Below are 20,102 nucleotides of genomic sequence, written 5' to 3'. Positions count from 1 at the left end.
ACCTGACCTCCTTTTTTTTAAATGTATTTTCTGTGGTGCTAGAAAGTCAGCTTAAAAAGCAGGAAGAAACCCTTGATGTGAAATAATTTAATTTATTTTATATTTTTGTGGCTTAGAGATAAATTCTGGATCTTTTCCACATCTGAAGTTAAAAAGCATAGTCACTCTAACACAGAATTTTAATTGGAAACTTTAGTATGGAGAATGCTTTTCTGTCCAGATGATAAAACTCTAAAAATACAGCTGTTGCTATATCTCTGGAAAGTGTTGATAGAACTTTAACAGAAGCATCACAATAATAGTATTTTAATATCACTTTAGTTCTACTATAATTAAGAATATGCTTTCTTCAGCTGTTGTATGTTAAAGTTAATAGTTTAGTTATGTGTATACATATCACAGGAAATAAAGAATCTTTGGATTTAAAATGCTTTAAAACCAGTTAATTTTTTGGCCCTTTTTTTAGGGGAAAAAAACATTGTCCAGAGAGGACTGGATAAGCAGGATGTTCACAGACCTAGTGTAGTGATTAATAAAGCTCTAGGAGAATTGGACTGTTAAACCTATTTAATACTCCTAGAACACTCTTCGTTGTCTTCCCAAATAATTGATGAAGATCAGATTAAGAAAAGATAAAAAGCAAGAATCCATAGAGGTATCCATCACAAATTCTGTCTCGGTCTTCTTTTTAAATGGTCTATGTTAGCCTCTACAGATCTAGGTCTGTTACATTTGATGGGTTTGCAACAAGTTCAGGTCTTGCTTTCATAGCTCATTGAAATATCTTCCACTTCCTTCAGTGGGCTTTGTTCAGGTTTTAACACAAGGCAGAGTAAGGTCTGAAATGTGTCTTTTGCCTGAAAAGAACACCACTGCTACAGGGGAAAAAAAAAAAAAAAAGAGTACCCCTGGAGAGCAAATCAGCAGCTATCGAATGGTTTGGGTTTTTTTTTAAAAAAAAGACTTATGAACTTTGTTCTCTTTAGCAGATAAGGTAATTTATTTCATTTTAAATCATTGACAGTCTATGTTACAGAAGATTAACTCTTGTATTTTTGAAATATTAAAACATTTTTTCTAATTAATTGTTCATGTTGGCTTCTGTTTGACAGCTGATGTGGGCAAGTTCACAGCACTGGTTTCTTCCACTGGATGAGACTTTTTTTCTGCCAGCTCTTTAAAACTAGAGGCTAGACTATCTTTCAGCAAACTTCTTGTAATACGTTTATATAAGAAAAATATCCTGTAATCTCATTTGCTTCTTCATTATTTCAAAAAATATTTTTTTAGCATAGTTCCTAGTGTGTCAATCACACTCAGAAAGCCAGAGCACTCCAGTGAAACAGTAAATCATGATCCAAATATAGAAACTTTTTGTAAAAACTATACTCACATGTAACAGGCAAGACCTTGCATAATTTTACGTGAGAATGTTACTAACTTATTTGCCAAGGAATGTTAGTCATTGTGCAAGCACATATTAAAACGCAAGATGTATCCTCCAAATCTGTAGGGTCCCATAGAATCTGCCATCAGAAATCTAACAGAATTAACCATCAGAGTCAATGTGTTCCAAACAGAAATCTTCAATTTTAAATGTTCAGAGAAATGAACCAACTGTAGACCAAACTGGGTTTAGTTCCATTTGGACTTGACCTTTCACGGATAAATTCCATAGAGAGTATTGAAAAGTTTATTTCTTTGTTCATCCATAGCCTAGTTACTCTTTAGCGTCTCTTAATCCAGGGTGTACTCTAGGTCCCAGAGCAGGAAAATGCAGCCAGGGTGTTCATGTTCATGTGATAGGCATCAGGCAGTGGTAAATCTGTCATGTTGCCAGCAGGTTATGTGCCAGTGCCCAGAAGGTCCATTTATGTGAACACATTTCTTGTTAATGAGTTGTAGAAAGTCTTAATTACTTTTCATTTAGCTTGTTTAATTGCACCTTTTCAGGGAGGGGAGAAAAAAAAGGAACAGACTGGATGGAGAAAGAGGGTTTCTTATAGTCAGAGGTTAGTGCAGGAAGTTGAATTATCTGAGTTTTTCCAGTGAAGACAGTGAGGGTCTTTCACAGCTGAAGTTTAAAGTTAGGTGCTCTGAGCTACTCCAGTATGAACCTGGCTTTGTGATCAACTTTCCTTGGCTGGAGTTAGCCTTTGTGGATGCCCACATACGTGTCTGAGTAGACCTGCGGGTCCAAAAAGTGCGTAGTAGCTCTGCCTAACTCCTAGTCAAAGTGACCTGACATCTGTGCTACAGCATTTCTGACTGATGTAGGATCAGGTTCCCTGGCATGTGCTCTTGTCTGCTGCTTTTTTGCCATAGGTTATTTATGCGATGTTCCACACCTGTGCCGTGTGTTATTCATACGGTGCTGCAAAACTGCATGCCCCCTCTCCAAATAAGCATTCCCGGCTCCCCTTTTCCTAAGCAAGATTAAATGAGTGGGCCAAACTAAAACTATGCTATAATGTTTCAAAAAGTGAAACTAATTTTGTTCAATACCTTATGTCTCAGCTTGACTTTATAAGGAGATGTAACTTCATTCCAATAAAAATTGATGCATTTAGAGGCTTGGGGCTGGGGAGGGGGGTGTTCTATTAATGAGACAATCCTAACAAACTGCAGTTGCAAACCAAGATGACTTCACTTCATTACAGCAAAAAGGCTGATACTTTATACAAGAGCAATATGGCTGTGTTTCATCACAAGCCCCCTGCCATGCACTTTCCCAAATCGTATTGAATTTAGAATGTTCCCTGTTATATAGTCAAGGCTTTGGATGCTTTAAAGCAATGCTATGGTGATTTACTATGTTCTTATTTACTTTTCAAAACAAATAGGTAATCTTTTATGGTTCTTTTTATGTCAATTAATTGTATTTTTCACCTATAAAATTATTTTCCTCTAGGAGTATCAAAAGAGACATCAAACTGGATAATTTTACTTTGACCATTACACACTTGTGGCTGTGTGAGGTAAGTTATTTTTCTTTTCTTTTTTTATTTTTTTAATGTATTTAAATAAGTTAAAGCTAATGGTTCGTTCTTGTTTGTTTCCCAGTAAAGAAGACTTCTGTGCAAAATTGCTATGTTCCTTAAAAATCCTAACCATGACTCTGAAATTTAAGTAAAGAATTGGAATGCTAGTTTTGATTAATCTTCTGTTAAAGCCTCACCTAGAAGTTCATACGGACACAGCTGATTTGATGGAGACAGATACATACCGTGTTTATAATAACGCATGGGTGCAGCCCATGACGTGCCCTATGGTCTGGTCCTTGATACGAGTCCTGACCGTGTCATGCCTGCTTGCTGAGGTGAGACCCAGCTCGTTAGGATGCCATATGTGTAGTTTGCTTTTACTGGGGAAATTTCAGTGGGCGAGTATGCCAGGGTCCCTCCCTCCTGGGGAGCTGGGAATTGAGACTACAGAGTTTCTGCCTCAGGGTCAATGCGTCCAGAGTGTGAATGTGCAATAGGACTGTAAGTACACTGCACGTCTGAACTGTAAACGCTGTTTTCACACCTGGTAGCCTTTTTGTTCTGAAGGAAGCAACATTTACAAGAGTTCACTCTTGCAAGTTAGGCTGTTGGCTGGATATTTATTTGCATGTCTGACGTAGTTTCAGGTGTAAGAGTTCAGATACTGCATTTATGATTGATTTGAGAAGCACAAATTGTTAAGATGAAAACTTCACATGGGAAAGGAAAACCATAAGGCCTTTTATTACCCTCGCAAAACCTGTATGATTCTGGAGATTCATTACTAAATGCCCTTGCATTTTTTAATGTTCCCTTTTTTAATGGAATTGTGACTGACTATGGGGTAATTTCACTTGTGTGAACCCTGGGGTAATAATAGTCACTATTCATGTAGGCTGTTCTCACAGAGGTAGGCTTTGGGTACTAGTTTTATTTAGATATTCTGCATTATTTTCTGGAGCAGCCTCTTTTACCTAATTACAGTGTGCTCATTGTACAGAGGAAACCTAACATTAAATGGTATGAATACTTGCTTGGAGTCATATCCTTCCAGTATATGCTTTGGTGAAAAGACTGAAGCACTTCACCTCTTTTCTTGCAGAATTTTGTTTCATACTGTATGTATCAGCTGCTGCATATGGAGCAAGGTGCACAAAGGTCTTATATTCCTGTCCTTTCCCCCTGCAGTTACATTCACAGTGGGGGAAAAAGGAGGGGAGACTTCTCCCTCCCTTTCACAACCAAGAAAGGGTTATGATAATTTAGCCCTAAGTGTTTAAGCCATGCTCTAGTGCTGCTGAATCTAACTGAGCTTGGCATCACTTGAAGGAGCTTGCTGAAGTGTGAAAGACACTGACGTGGCTATGATTAAAAAGTACTGAAATATCATAGACCACAGTGCAAGAGGCCATTATTATGGTGGATGAGGTCAAGGCATATTAACACACAAGGAACTTGTTTGTAGTTGATGCTTGTGTACGTCGAGCAAAGACATATTAAGAGTTGTTTCACCAGTAAGGTGTATCCTCTCCTTCACCTTACTGGCCAGACTGCAATGGGCAGAACAAATTTTGCAGTCATAAAAGTTGATCTTGCTATTGGTATTTTTAGAAGGGATTATGCACTGGCAGGAGCCCCTATCTGTACCTACTTCTCTCTATCCTATGCCTTTGATGTAAGTTTTTTATTCCTGGCTAGCTGAGAACCTGAGGAATAACAGAGAAGAAAAATAGAGAATGGAGTATATGACATAACCCAACAGAAAACACAGGTAACTAAAGTTTGAGAGGTATGATAATTTTAAGGAAGTTCCTGCTTTCTTGAGCAACTGTTCCCATATCTTAATTGTACCTATTAAAAATGTAATATAAAGGATTTACTTTGGGTTCATTTAAAAGTAAAAGCAGTATGTTAACGAGTGGCAAACTTCCAAGTTAACTACGCGCTTTAGGATGGGATGAATGTCATTTCCAACACTCTGGAACTATGACTGACCCCAATGTATAAATAACTTTTGATACTCAATAATATTTTAGTCCCATTTTCGTGGCTGTATCCAAGACTATAGATGAAAGCTAAGTATCTGTTTTCTTTTTTTGGCAAACAATGATGTCCTGATTTTTCCAATCTAAATTGCCCTCCAGGGCACTAATAAAACAAGTCATGGCTCACAAAGTAAATTTCCTGTGTACTAATTGAAAACGGTTTCAAATTTATTAGGGTTTCAATCATCTTCTCAAGATCTAACGCTTGTGTTCACAGTAGTCAATATGACTGTTAATATATTTACCTGAAAGGTGAAAGAAGTATTAAAAATAGTCCTCAGGTATTTTTAAGGGGGGGTGGGGGTGGGGAGGGGGAGGAAGGTTTTAAAAAAATATAGAAAACCACACATTTCATATAGTTGAATGTGGTTTAAAACAACATCTGAAACTGAGCATTCATCCTCATGAAATATTTGGTTTTATTTTATTGCCAAAACCTTTCCTATATGTGTTCCCAGACGCTGGCTGTAATGCATGATCTATTAGAATCTGCTAGTAGACCTTGTTCTAAGATGGTAGAAAAGGCAGGAAAGTGCTAGGTTTCTCTTTGTCCTGTATAAACTGCAGGAGAGGGAGAGAGAAGGGCTGTTGAAATGCTCCAACTTTCTCCCCCTTCAAACCACACCACAAAGAAGTGTAAGCGCTATGCAAACCATCCCCCAACAACCCACAGAGAGTCCGCCTTCTGCTCTGTGCTTCCTCGCTCCAAAATATTGTACTGGGAGGGAGGGCACTTGTCAGTTTTTCTGGCACCACATTTCATAGCAGAGTTCCTCTAGCAAGAGAACCACAACCTCTTGTGCAGACTGAATTAATAACATGACAAAAGCATTTGGCCTCCATGAGGATGAGGGCTGGCTGGAAAACTGGAACTCTGGTTTCTGAAAGATTTCAGGGTTTGGGGATTTGTTTTATTTTCTTCATCATGCTGAATCAAATTGTGTAAAGGAAAAACACGATAGGGGAAAAAAAAAAAAAAAGAAACCCCAAACCTCCAAAGCCCTACCTCCTTATTTTCCTAATAATACCGATATGTGAATGCTCTAAAATAGCTCAATAGTTATGAAGATCACCTATGATTAAAAAGCAAAGCAAAACAACACTCTTTTTCTCTCATGTATTTGATAAATCCTAGAATAAAATCACTCTCTTTTTTTTGCTTATATTGCAACTGTTTCTGTTTGTGGAAATCCTTAAATATTGAGCCAGAGTCTGGCTGGCTTGATGACGATGAAAGAGTGAAATTTCTGTGGAAGATCATTCTATATCTCAGGGGATGTGGGAGACTGCAGTGCAACCTTCACCCTTTTTTTTGGATCATGATGATCCCTTAAGAGGGGGATGGGGCAAAGGACTTTTTGTGAAGTGTCTCCAAGGACGTCGCTCTCTCTGTGCTCTATATACTTGGAGAGATACAGTCTTTCTGATTGCTATTCCACATCTATATAAATTATCTTCACTGGACCATGACACACATGTATTAATTCTTTGTTCTCGTGTTTTGTCTAAGTAGAAGTACAGTCAAGGCAAATGTACTCTTTTGGGATATTCTGTGATGGATCTATCTGAGAAAAGTTTCAAATAAAAATGTTCTTGAAAATTATTAGTTTTCATTAGGAAAAAAAAATGTTCTAACGAATCATAATTTTTGGATAGAAAAGGGGCTTTGCTGGAGAAGTCCCAAGCAGCTGTAATGCAGGTAGCCTTTGCTCCGTGTATGTGCCCTGAAAGTTGCAGTTGAACAACAGCAGTCCTCATGAGATGGGTTCCAGCGCTGGCTGTTGTTTCTATGTGCTGCCATCCCTACTGTACCTTTCACCCACCCTGCCTTTCCTGTTCCAAGACAAGAAGCAGCACTCAAAGTCTGCAGTCCCTATTTTATTTACCTCCAATTCTAAACTCTGTGGTTTGGGCTTCTCTCTGCTTACAGAGCTATGTTCTCAACTAGTATACCTAAGGGGACCACATTAATATCTGCTAGCTATTTTATCCAGCCACAGTTTCTCTGTCAAGACTCATGTTCATGGCAAAGACAGCAGAAGACCAGATGAGCAACAGTTGCAATGCTATAAACTAATTCCCAGATGTAGAAGAGACTAGTTGTAATGGCTGTATTGTACATGTGGAAATTAAGTCTAAACATACAGCAGTCCCCATACACTTGTGAGCCAATTAAAATGTCAGTCATGACAGCAGCATAGTAGATACTGTGTTTCTCCTTCTCTTTTCTTGTATGCATATCTTTTTGGTGTGTTTGTGATAATGAAAATTTTTTAAAAAAGAAAGATAATATAGATATTTCACCATCATATGCTTTCTGCTCTACTTAGTACAATACTAGACTTAATTCCAAGAACTTTAAGAGATACCCATTGAACTCCAGTAATTCTCATTTCTTTCAAACTATCTAAGCAGTAGTTGCACTTTTTCAGTCTTACTTATTAGTGTTGTCCCATAAAGCTGCAGTAGATAATTTATCATTTTACAAATATTGGAATATATAATCCATGTTTTATGCAGATACATCTTTTTTCTTAGGAGGATTGTACTCCAGAATGATGGAGCCAGAATCATGATGTGATTATGAAACCCATCAATAGTCAGATAATGTCTAACAGGAAAAATCTTGACACTCATTCTGTAAATTCTCCCAGATACGAGCCTAGTTTTGAAGTCACAACAAAATTCTTTTTTGTTCTAATGGCCAATTTATACAAAAATGACAACAGGTCTGATTTCAGTTTTATTTCACATCACTGTGGGAGAGTAAAAAAGCTTCAAAGCTAGCATAAATTATGTCCATTCTTGTACCACTTACAGTGATTGAAGAGTGTAAACGTATTTGTTGGTTAGGCGGGTTTTTTTATTTTAAAAATACAGTTGATTAAAACTGAATTATCTAATACAAGTTATTTTACATTCATCAGATAAAGTAGCATTTTCAGTTCTCCTTTGCAAATGTTCAGTTTCCTCATTATAGTTCCTTCTACAAAGTGAGGGGGGGGAAGGAACATTCATCTGAGAGGGTGCTGAGGTTGTGAGCAGAAAGGGTCACAGAATTGCTGCCCTGCATACTACCATGCCTTGATGAGGCCATTACCTTTGAGTGAAGTTTAGCTTTATAAAGAAATTTCTATTTTCTTTGTCTTTAAAAGGGAGGTATTCTTGCACCAAAGCCATAGTCTCAGTTGCCCAACCTGGAGTTTATTGAAAATGCTGGCGACTGAACGTTTTTCTTACACTGAAGAGTCAATGACTTCTGTTTCTGAGATTTTTCCATTTCTGCTGCAAATTTTGATGCTTTGTATTCTGGTTCCAAAGTACTGTCAAGTATCTGCCAGTCCTCACACTGTGTGCATCTAAAGTATTTTCTTTTCCATGCAGAGGCTTTGATAAGCCAACATACATGGGTCTAAATGAAAAACAGCCAAAACCCCCCCTATATTCGTGTAATGTGGAGGATGATTTAGTCTGGTTAGTGAGCAGCAAACTCTAGAGAAATAATTTCCTAGATTTAGCACACTAAGGCTCAGAAAAAGTTAAAAGCTGTGATTATATGTAGATGGAAGATGAAGTCACTGATTTCCCTCTCCCCTTCCATATCTTATCTTTGCATCAGTTTACTGGTTTTCAAATAAGTATTTGCAAAATCAACCACATCCTTTCTGTATAATATTTTTTATTGAGAACATGATTGTGCAACGTGAGTTTCTGAGCTAATGTGATCCTGAGGGGAGTAATTTAGGGGTCCTTTGTTTCTGCTGCCTTTCCTTACATTGTTGCTTTTCTCCTTCTTCCATCTGAACTTCACTGTTTTCTGCTCTGCTGTTTCTTTAGGTCACATGTCTGGGTTGCAGTTTTGAGTTTAATTATGGTGGGATTTTTTTTGCCAGGCTTTGAGAGATGGAAGGAGACAAATGCTAATAAGAGATTACTTTTATGTTCCAGATCACTGTCTTGTGTACTGTCATAGTAATTTGTGCTTGTTGGAGAGCAATTACAAGTACTTAGTGTATTTTGATGGTATCCTCCTACTTCCTGATAGGAGTCCCGCTACCACATTTGATTCCTTCATTGGAGGTCCTATCTAAAACCGAAATTTACAGGAACATTGACTAAACCTCATTTCTGAAGGGTCCTTGAAATAGGATGGGAAATTTACAATGACATTGAGCGTTCTTGATAGCAGATGAATTTGGTTTCATGGGTGTGGTCTCTAGTACCTTTTATAATTACTTAATTTAATTAGCTTCTTTAATATTATGAGATTCACTGAAGGAGAACCCCTGCTCAGATAAATAAAGACTAGAGTTTACCCCCAGATATCATAGAAAAACAGCTAGACACCACTTTAAAAGATTTTAGTACTTGGAAGCAACACTTAAGAATATTACAAATTGCTCTGAGGTCACTAGTGCATTTCTGTTCTTCCAACACTTCTATTTGTTTCAGTGAGGGTCCAAATATTTTGGAATCTGAATTGTGTACCAATACTGATTAGAGAACTCTTAAGAAAATAAGCTATACCTTATCCTATTACTTTAGAGTTCTCACAAAACATCTCCCCCAAGAAAAAATACCTCATCAATCTATCTAAATTTCAGAATAGCATTGCATATTTTATTGATATATTAGGCACAGGCAAAATGGATGAAAAAAAAAATTATGTGTTCCAATTTATAGCTTAAACTTCTATAAAGTTGCTCGGAAGAACTTCTGCTAGATTTATCTCCCTATTGTGTTTCCTTTTGTCTCTACATTCCTATGCTAGGAATTAGGCCTGAGAGGGAAAGCTGTACTTTTAGCCTAGCCAGGGGCCAAGTAGCAATCAGTCTATCTGAACATTCCTCTTCTGTTAAAGGCAAACCTCACTCTAATAGAAAATCTCAGCTATGTCCCAGGACAATGCTACTTCAAAGGTCAACATGTCATTCATGTCTAAACTTCAGGGACATAGTAAAACTGACATTTGAAACCACAAGCCACAATGTTTCCTTGGGATTTTTTTAACATGTAACCAGGAGTAGCTGCAGAGAGTCACACAGTCAGAAAGAACATGTGGTCTCAACGAAGAGAGCAGCATACAAAAGTAAAGCAAAAGCAAGGCAATTTATGCAAGGAAAAAATGTTTCTAAAATGCCAAAAGAACATTAGCTGCTATTCTGTTCTCAATATATAGTAGCTGGATTCAAGGGGGAAATATAGATTTTTAGGAATGTCAGCATGAAGATAAACATCACACTAGTAGGTCAAGGGGTTGGGGAAGAGGATATGTTCACCACATTTTCTGGCTTTCTGCCCTACCTATGAAGCTGAACATAGTTGTACAACAAGTTATATGTGGTTATGATAATCATATTTAGAGACATATTGGCTACTTTGTTATTAAAAAAGTACATCTGTATCTCTCCAGGAGGAAATGCAGATTTGCTTCTGAGCCAGCTGACGCAGCAAAATGGAAATCTGTACTGTCCCTCACTCAGCTGCACAGAGATCCTTTTCTCTCAGCTTTCTATTCTAAGTCAGTGTAGGATGAACTTAATATTTACTTATTTTGTGCTGACTGCTTTGAAGAACAGCTTGGATAGGTCTATATGACTTCTTTTACTGAATTAGATTTAAGCAGCTATTTTTTCCTTTTTCATTCTTTTAGTATAATTCCTTAGTTTTAGTTGATTTGTAATACAATAAAAAATAGATATAAGTTTCCATGCTACTCAGATAGGGCTTATCATCAAAACATAAATATATGTATATGTATATTGTACATTGCTATACATTTTATCCTCCCATGTAGAATATATGTTACATATAAATGTGTCAGGTCTAATGATGTATCAGCTTGGAATTCAATGACATCAAATTTGGGCAGAATTCAAACTGAGATATTTATTTGTCCCAGAAAAGGTGCTTATAATTTGACATAGGTCTGAGCTTCTTTTAAAATGGGATGTACCTGTATCTGTTGTCTTTTCTGTTCTTCAGACTGAAGCATGATTTTGTAAGGTATTCTTTATGCACTCTCATCTCTACTTACAATCTTCCTTGGAAATAAAAAAGAGTACCTCCACCTCTCATAATAAAAGTAATCTAGAAGAGGCTTATGAGGCGACTTGTGATTGCTTATGCTATCCACTTTTAAAAGTTACACAGACATCAGATGTTCCCTTTCCATCAACTTTTGTGTCCATTCTCTCGTTAAGACTTGTCTTTACAATTATGAACTGGGAAATTAACTGCCTGTAATTGTGCACAATGATCAAGAAACAGAGTCTATTTTAGCAGAAGTCTCTGTATCTTGTTCCAATATACATGCTAAGTAACACTTCAGGAAAGCTGCACAAATGAATACGCATTCTCAACTCCCCTGTCAGGGAGGCACTGGCAGTCATTGATTTCCCTTTATCCTTCTTGTCTCCTGAATAGCAGTACACAATTAAGCAATCTTAGCTTTTTCATAAAGCCTATCTTCCCAGTTGGAGCAGTGTGAAAGGAAGCTGTGAGGAATTCAAAAATTAAGAAAAATAGGGCAAAGAAAGAGATATAAAGATTGATTTCTCTTCCCTTAGTGAGTGTTAGCAATTAGGTAAACTGATTTGCAGTGAGGTCATCAGTCACAATTGGAAGCTAATTTGAAAATGGATTAGCTTAGGAAGTAGCAATTTCTGCACCATGGGTTTCAGCAGTAAGTGATTAAATTCTGTAACAGACCTCATAAACTGGCTGAGATCAATGCCTACCTAATGTGCCATTAAACACTGGGCATACTCCAGTGACAACACGCACAGCTGTGGCTTCGGGGAGTTTCTGTGCAGGGTTGCCTCTGCTCCGTACTCACTTTCCACAGGTGTGTTAGTTGATTATTTTGCCTGAGGGAATAAAGAATTTAGGAGAATTAGAACAGTGAAACTGTTTCCCCCCTCTTGAGAATGAGCTTTTCAGGTCTGCGATCAGTGGCAGCAAGTGAGGATTAGTTAGCGCACCCTTATCATAGAAAACTACCAAATCCGTCCTGCGAATGCAGAAGTCTACAACAGCACAGTAGAGACTAATACAGGAGCTCCTGACATTTCCAGTGGCAGAGGGACCTGATTCTGGTCAGGTTTTGGGCTATGTGCACACACAGGAGGAGAAAGGCCCTTTCTCCTGCCTTGTCCCTAGTTTTTACCTTTTCCTAAGAAGACCCCAATAGCATTGTATCGCCTACTTTGAACTGCTTTGCGTCTTGAAAATTAAGACTACAGCCATACAACCCCATCTTCTTTCCCAGCCCATACAGGCTAAGGTCCAGCTGAGTTCCCCAGCTAACCTGCTGCATGTTCTTGCAGCCAGCACAGTGATTAGAGCAGGTTGCAGAGGCTGGAGCCTGCAACATCACACTGCCCGCCAAGCGGCTAATGGGTGGCAATCACCTGAATTAAGTTGCTCAGCTATTTGCCACTAATTACCTCTCATGAATGTAAAGATACTTGTGTAGCGGCTCAAGGGAGAGAAGAGTGTGCTGATTGTCACCAGTACAGTGATAGTGGCCGGTGATGGTTTGGAGGGACTCAGGGGCATGATTTAAGTAAGCTTTGCTGGGGCAAGATTGAAAGGCAGAGTTAAGGCTCTGCTGGGGCAAAACATCTTAAAGATTTTTGTATGCTGTTAGTTGTAAGAATTTTGCAGTTCAAGATCAGGCTGAATTAATAAGCCTGGCGGCATATGGTTCTCTTGCAGTGAGAATTTTTAAGGTTTTGAAGAACTTTCTGCTCTAAGCTTCGTCAAAAGCTTTGGGCTAATTTATTTAAAATTACACACTGAAGGTCCAGTTGGATAAATCAAACATCTTTATTGTGGTACTTCTATAGTGTTTCCTTGAAATAAATTTTGACTTAAAAGGTTTAGGGGATGAGGGGATAGCTGTAGAAAACTATATTTTGAAATGGAAATTGATCTTGAGGAAAAGGAGGGAATCTTTAATCTAAAAATGTGAAAATGTCAACAATTCCAAAACTTAAAATCAAAGTCTATAAAAATCACTTATTTTCTGACAAAAACAGAAATCTAACAAGCTGGTATTTCTAAACTGTGAGATAAACCATGACCGTCACCTAGTTACTGAGTTATAATGCCAATATAAATTTGAAAGAAAAAAATGAATGAATAATTGAAGTAGATAAAAGGTTAGACTTCACACCCTACTCCCAGGGCATGTGTAATTTATGGTTACATTTTACAGTGGAATAGTCAGACACAATGCCAATACAAAGTACTGAGACTTCTAAAATTTAGACTCTGTTTACCTAGATATTTGTGGTTATATGAGTGACACAACCTCACATACAGCAATGAAACATTCACATTCCAGACCTTTAGATGAAGTTGCTAACGCTTCTTTTTTCAAAGCAATAATCAGAAAGACGCAATAGGAATCTGAGGACGAAATTTGAAGAACTTTTCAAATTAAGTTCTTAGGAACATGAAACACTTCTATAATTAGACATTAAACTCTGATTACAGTGTTTTTTAAGGATAATCAGACAACTGTATAGTACGGCTAGAGTCTAGTCCCACATGCCCAAACTATCTTTAAAAGTTAAATTTAGTCTCAAAGGTGACTTCAATGCTATGCTTCTTAGAATTTTGCTGGTTCTTTAAAAAAAAAAAAAAAAGAAAAGAAAAAAAGTCTGGAAAAACAGAATTAACATGGTCTCTGTCTAAACCATCAAAGCCATATAAAAGTGAGATTCATGCACTTCCTTCCCTGCCCTGCTGTCCTTGGAAAGGAAATGCATCCACCTGGGATGGTGGGGAGTCACAGTGTGCTCTGCTATAACTTTTTTTGTAGCCAGCTGAGGAATCGGGGTGCCAGTGCACTGTATGTTCTGTGCAGTCTAGATAAAAGCTTAGAAATCGTCTCTTGTGTTATCCTAAGTTGTAGTTTGCTGTGACACTACCAACTTCAATGCAGCAAATACAATATCTTCATGGAATTTCAGAGCAAATCTTTCAGATAGGTTTGAAAAGATGTATTTCCACTGTTTTAAATATATTTTTGTCTATTAACGTAATGATAGTGTCAGTTTTCAAAAACAGCTATTCCACTAGACTCCCTCTGAAAACTTAGAAAAATTAGTAGTATTATCTTGACTTTGTTTGCTTGGAATTTACCATCAAAACACCAGGAACAAAATACCAAACAGAATAAGGAAGGAAAAATGGAAATAAAAAAATTAGGGGACAAAAAACCAGACTAATTTTAGGGTGAAGTTTGACTAGTTTCTAAAGAATTGTATGAAATCAATGACTGCAAGAGCAATGAGGTAGCTGTTGAGAACCAGGATCTCCTCTCGTGTTTTGTACCTAGTTTGCCTTTCTGCATTTTCACAGCAGCAAATATACTTTATTTTCCTGTGTCACTATTTCTTAATAAATTTTTGAAGTATGGTAATTGTAAGAACTCTAAGATTTGGAAACCAAATCCCTGTTTTGATTTTTGGTAATAAATATTATGTGCTATCTCCAGACCTGGCTTCACAAAGGCTCCTATGAAACCACCAAGAACTGTAGCCCTTGTTAAGATGTCTTTATCTTAATTACTTAATAATAACATGTGAAAGTCGCTCACCTGCCATCACACTGGAATAACCTTCTGCTTGCCTTTGGCAGCAGGGTACGGAGTTGGGCAATTAGGTGAGACTACACCTGTTTTTAACTCAAGAAGGGGCGTTATTTAAATCAAATCTAACCTGCTAGTGATTGCTGTGATTGGACTGTGGGGTCACTTTTAAACTGCAATCATATGACAACATCTGGTTAATGAACAAAGTGGCACTTTGTGATTAGTGCATAGCAAATTAGAAGTGAGGTCAAATTTCCTGCATTTTCCTTAAAAGAAATTCTGTTTCGTCAGTGACACCAGCTCCCATTTTCTGACCCTACAAAGTGAAAGAGGCTGGTTAGGGCATTAAATGTAAGAATATTCATTTTAGATTAAGTGTTGGCTAAACATGCCAAGTAAAATTCACCCCTGTTATAGCTCCACTGATCACATGGGAGTAACACCAAAGACAAAGTTTTTCTAGCCCTGAAGACAAAATTTCCTTTATTTCTTAACTATTTACTTCAAAATCCTAACTGAAGTTCAGCTTTTCGATGTGCCTGATTTGTCTATGCACGGAGTGAAAGAACTCTGCGGCAAAGACTTAGAGGCAAGCTGACTGCAAGCAATTGCTTGTGCCTTTTTAACACAAGGTGTATTGGCAGATGAGAAATCCTGTTGTTCTGTGTTCAGGAAGTCACACGTGCTCAAGTGCTTTGCTGACATCTTACAGAATGGAGCCATCAGCAATGTTTGGGTGGGAACATCCATCTCCCATGTAACCAGCTGAAGCTTCATTGCTCTCTACAGTCTGGCATTATGTCCGTGGCCTTTCTCATTCCTCCTTCTAGGCAGGGAGGCTTTGGGATACTTGATCTGTAACTAACCGTGACTCACAAAACCGTTAACTTATCAAGAGTGCTGTCAGATGTACTGGAGACAGATCCACAAGTCAGGATTTAGAATTAAATACATATGGCCCCTGATCCATTTTGCAGAGCAGAAATGAAGGCAGTTGGCAGTTTGTGCGAGCTGCCATGGTTCCACTGAGGTATATGGAGGCACACAAATGTATAGTACCAGAATGCCATCTGTGGTGTTTCTGTTGCACTTCTGGTCTTGTGGACTTATCAGAGGTAGAAAAAAATAAAAATTAGTCTAGGATCCGGACAACTCTAAGTCATGTACTAGATGTGGTGTATAATGAACTTTCACAATGAGTTAAGGACTTCAAGCCAGTCTGAGTATCTCCTTCCTCAAAGGTTCTCAGAGAATGTGCTCAAGTCACTCTGTAAAACAGGCTGTTACTTTTGTCGTTTTAACTGTAAAGGGGTATCACCTTATTTAATGAGGACTGGTCATTGAATTAAGCTTTTACTGACCTGAGATATCATGAGAAGAATGACAACATATCACAAGTAATTGCTGTGTCTGCTCTGCAATACCCTCCCGATAGCTATCCTCCCTGAAGATATAACCCTGTTTCCTAAAATATTCTATAGTCAAAATCTCAGTGTTATTGTTCTGGTGGGGTTTTTTTTATTCATTGTGCCTAGTGACTTCAAAGAGGGAATATATCATGGCTGTTTGCAGAAAAATATTTCAGCTTCATAAACACATGGAAATATTTAAAACGAAATACTGTTTTAGATAGTTGGAGAAACATCAAGTCCTTGTTATGTATGCTTCTTGTTTTCTGTGTATGAACACAAATATAAAGCAAACCAATATCTAAGCATTTTTATATAAGTTTTTCTCTGAGCTTCTTTAAAGATCGTTTGAAACCCACTATGTGTATTACATTATGAACCGTAACTTATTTCCCCATAGCTAATCTAACAACCACAACTAACTTTTCAGATATTTAAGACAACTTGGATTAAAAAACCCCATATCTTATTCACGTAAAAAAATTAGTGGAGAAAACAATGTCCCTAACACTCAAAGCCAGCAGAATACTTAGCTTATATTGGTAAGGATAACTCAGAGTTTTGGACCTATTGGATCTCAGACCTTACAGGATTAAGAGGAATGCATATTGGTTAGCAGACATCTTTGAAGCACTTATATGTCTCCTCTGTCTTAGTGGGAGGAGAGTCCATTTAGTTTCAGAAGGCAAGTGGCAGAGGCATTTTGCTCATACCAATTGCCCTGAACTCTTCCTTTTAGCATCCCCTTGAATATTTCCATTCCATGAAGGAAAACCAAAGTACTCCTTGTAGCTTCCTTTATATCCAGGGAATCCACAGGTATTGTTTTTATTCTTGATTGTTTTTGCTCTTGCAACATCACAAAGTTTACTTGGGATTTGGCTTGCAGTCACTGAAGCCTCCTTGGATAACTGCACTCTTTTCATTGTAAATAGTGACTCACCATGATTAATTCTCTACCTGGCAGACAGTATCGACAGTAGACTAAGCGGGATCAGAAAGCAAGATGTTAAATAACCACCCACTGGATTCATAAGGGACTTCCAGGGATCTAGACCAATGTCTGTTTCCAGTAAGCTTAACCATGTATCAGTCAAAAGATTTACCTATCAAACGATGACATTAACTGGACATCCAATCTGTAGCTACTAACTAAATCACCATCCCATCGTGTGTAGAACGGGTAAATGCACCACGCCCAGCACTCAGTCTAAGCACACATAATACAGGCTGATGAACTTCAAATTGTTTATACAGTTGTTTTCACATGAATAAACCCTGGAATCTATCCCCAGTTATCTCTTCTGACTTAAAAGAAACAGAACAAAAAATCCAAAATCTTTCTGCCCAAATCATATTTTTTCATTCAATCTAATAAACAACAGCTCTGGGGTGCATTCTCAGGCCTGCTGTAGCTATGTATTACACAAGTCTGTAAGAGTGAGGGACAAAAGTGTGTATCATTTTTTCTTAGTGCCTAAGGAAGTGGTTTGATACCTAGCAAAGACAGCATTCAAATCCCGCAGTCCAGTGGCTTTGTTTGGAATGATGTGCCAACTGGGTTTAACACGTGGCCTGTCCCATTAACCCTTGATCCATTCAGATCCTCTGCTGACAAATTGCAAGATAGGCAACACTGTCAAAGCAAGGCAGGTCCATAATGGTGCATTGCAAACTGCTTTCAGGCTCCCTCTCCTGGACATTTATGCCTCCATGTGCTTAGGAACCTGCCGTGTTTTCTGCACACATACGGACGTAGGTTGTTCAGGCCTTTACAGCACATGCTTTCTCCGTGTGCCCTGTGTGCCATATTGTGATGTATGTAATTACTCAGGTCTTTTAAAAGGTAAATTTGATATTTTTAATAAGCCCTTTGAATTCAATCTTTCAGGTGATTTTCTAGTTATTGGCTGTTTGTTCATTATTTTGGGACCCTGTTTTAAAAATTATGACCGCTATGCACTTGCATTTCAATATTTCATTTAATCGTGAGGTTTTTTTGTCTTGTTCTATTAAACACGCTCTAGAATATTACTTTGTTTCCCCACACACAGGTGTTATGAGGGCTATTTATATTTTAAAGGTATATTTATAGTATGGTAACTGCAATTTCATATTCTCCTTTCCTTCTAAATGGAAAAAACCCACCATTTTTATTAATCATGAATGGTTTAAATTTGTCTATTTAATGCATCTCCCAGGAACTTGAAACACCTGCTGTGTTAGCCTATGCCTTAGAAGAATGGAGAGGTTATATATTAGATTTAGGCTTGTGGATTAAAATAAAGCTTTTCTTTATAGAGTTCCACCTGGGAAAGGCTGCTCTAAAATTCTATAAAAACAATGGGAAAATTTGTTTCCAGCCCCAACTACTTTAGAAAATAAAAGAAATTAACATGAAAATGTAACTTAAACAAAGCTGACAAAAAGTGAAATGCCATGGGAGAATCACAAATTTTGCCCTGCCAACAACATTTTGAGACCTGCTGTTTTCCCTGTAGGTGTCCACATGGCTTTGATTTTCTCCTGATTATAAAAAAACATAAACATTGGCAAAGGCAGTGAAGAAAGAGTGCTGACCCTACTGTGTGAACTAGCACTTGATGCTGTCTGTCTTGGTAGAGTCTCAGTTTGGCTATAAAGATGTATTCATTTGGTTTTAATTTGAGGAAATTTTGTATTTCAATAAAATCAAAATGAAATTCCCTTTGTTCAGATTAGTAAATTGTGACAGTTGAGTATTACATAGATTTGCTGACAGTTAACTGTGGCTCTGTCATTGTTTTGGCTTTTTTTCCTTACTATATAAAGGAATATATATAACTTTGTTAAAAACATGCAAAAAAAAGTAAAGAAAAATGCAGAAAATCTATAGTACAATCAATCAACATTTTGTAATTTTTTTTCTCTAGCTTGTGTACAATGGGAGAATCAAATTTAAGGTCATATACAGGGCTGTAGGCAGCTAGTTGCACGAGAAGAGGTGACGGATTTAGTTTTAGAAAACTTTGGCCTCCTCGTATTGTGACTGCAGTTGCTATTTGGCTAAGTTGTGGTGTTGGCAGTGAGAACAGATTTATGCACATAAAGCTGCCATTCTATTAGGGCTTTTATAACACAAAGTACACTTTTCAAGTTGTACCTTCGTCTGAAAAGAGCTGAAAGAAAGAAGCAATTGAGTACCAAGAGAATGGTACCAGATGCTGGCCTTTTGACATCAACCAGTGGGCCATGGCTGAGCACTTCCTCAGCAAGCCCTGCTTTCAGCCACTTCAGCTACCTTAAGAAACCCTCATAATAAAAAACACTATCGAAACCAAAGAGTTTCATGAGCTCCATGGTAAAAAAAAAAAAAAAAAAAAAAAAGAAAGAAAAAGAGAAAAAATAGGGAATTAGCTAAACAAGAAGGTGAGAAAACATGCTGCTGTATTCATTCCCAGGCTAGGCGTCGGTTTTCAAAGGACTATTTCTTACCTTTCTAACACCAGTAAAACCAGTAATTCAACTTAATGGCAGGGCAGTGGGGAGACTGTAGAGGAACTGTGTTATCCAGAATATCTTCTATATGAAGCACTTGGGATGGGGTTCAGGAAACCTGCCTTCACATCCCTGCATCTGCTGCTTTGTTCCTGTGCATCCCAAAACAAATATATTAAGCTGTTCATGTTTCAGTTCTCCCTTTGTCAAATGGGGATGACAGTTTTTAACTTCTTCTGCCCTTTCATCTGTACTTTCTATTGGGATTGTAGGGTCTTTGGGGCTGAGTGTGTTTTTTACATCTTCAAATTCCACAAGGGCAAGGTGAAAAATCTGCTCATAAACACAGAGAGACACTCTAGGAATTGACTCCTGTAGTTTCAATTAACTCCTTTGCACTTTTACAGTACCATTTAGCCAAAAATCTCCAAGCAGTTTACAAACAATGCACAGTGCTACGTTCAACCTCACAATACTCTTCTGAGTTCATTAAATATTATTGCAGTTTTGTTGATGGAAAAAACAGGGGGACATAGAAAGTCTGTGACAGAAAAAGCACCAGGCCACAGATTTTTCAGAGTAA

General features: G+C 37.7%; 1 protein-coding gene across 1 annotated transcript in view; it reads left to right on the top strand.

Annotated features, from left to right (window-relative positions):
* Positions 1-20,102, top strand: part of SEMA3A (semaphorin 3A) — a 339,746-nt gene that overhangs the window by 89,450 nt on the left and 230,194 nt on the right. Inside the window, exon 2 of the mRNA XM_075081518.1 lies at positions 2,912-2,978. The gene's annotated coding sequence lies outside the window, so the exon portion shown is untranslated. The remainder of the gene's footprint in view (positions 1-2,911; positions 2,979-20,102) is intronic.

This window comes from Phalacrocorax aristotelis, chromosome 1, assembly GCF_949628215.1.
Source record: "Phalacrocorax aristotelis chromosome 1, bGulAri2.1, whole genome shotgun sequence".
Classification (NCBI taxonomy): Eukaryota; Metazoa; Chordata; class Aves; order Suliformes; family Phalacrocoracidae; genus Phalacrocorax; species Phalacrocorax aristotelis.
The sequence above is the reverse complement of the archived record's forward strand: the minus strand, read 5'-3'. Positions and strand labels throughout refer to the sequence as shown.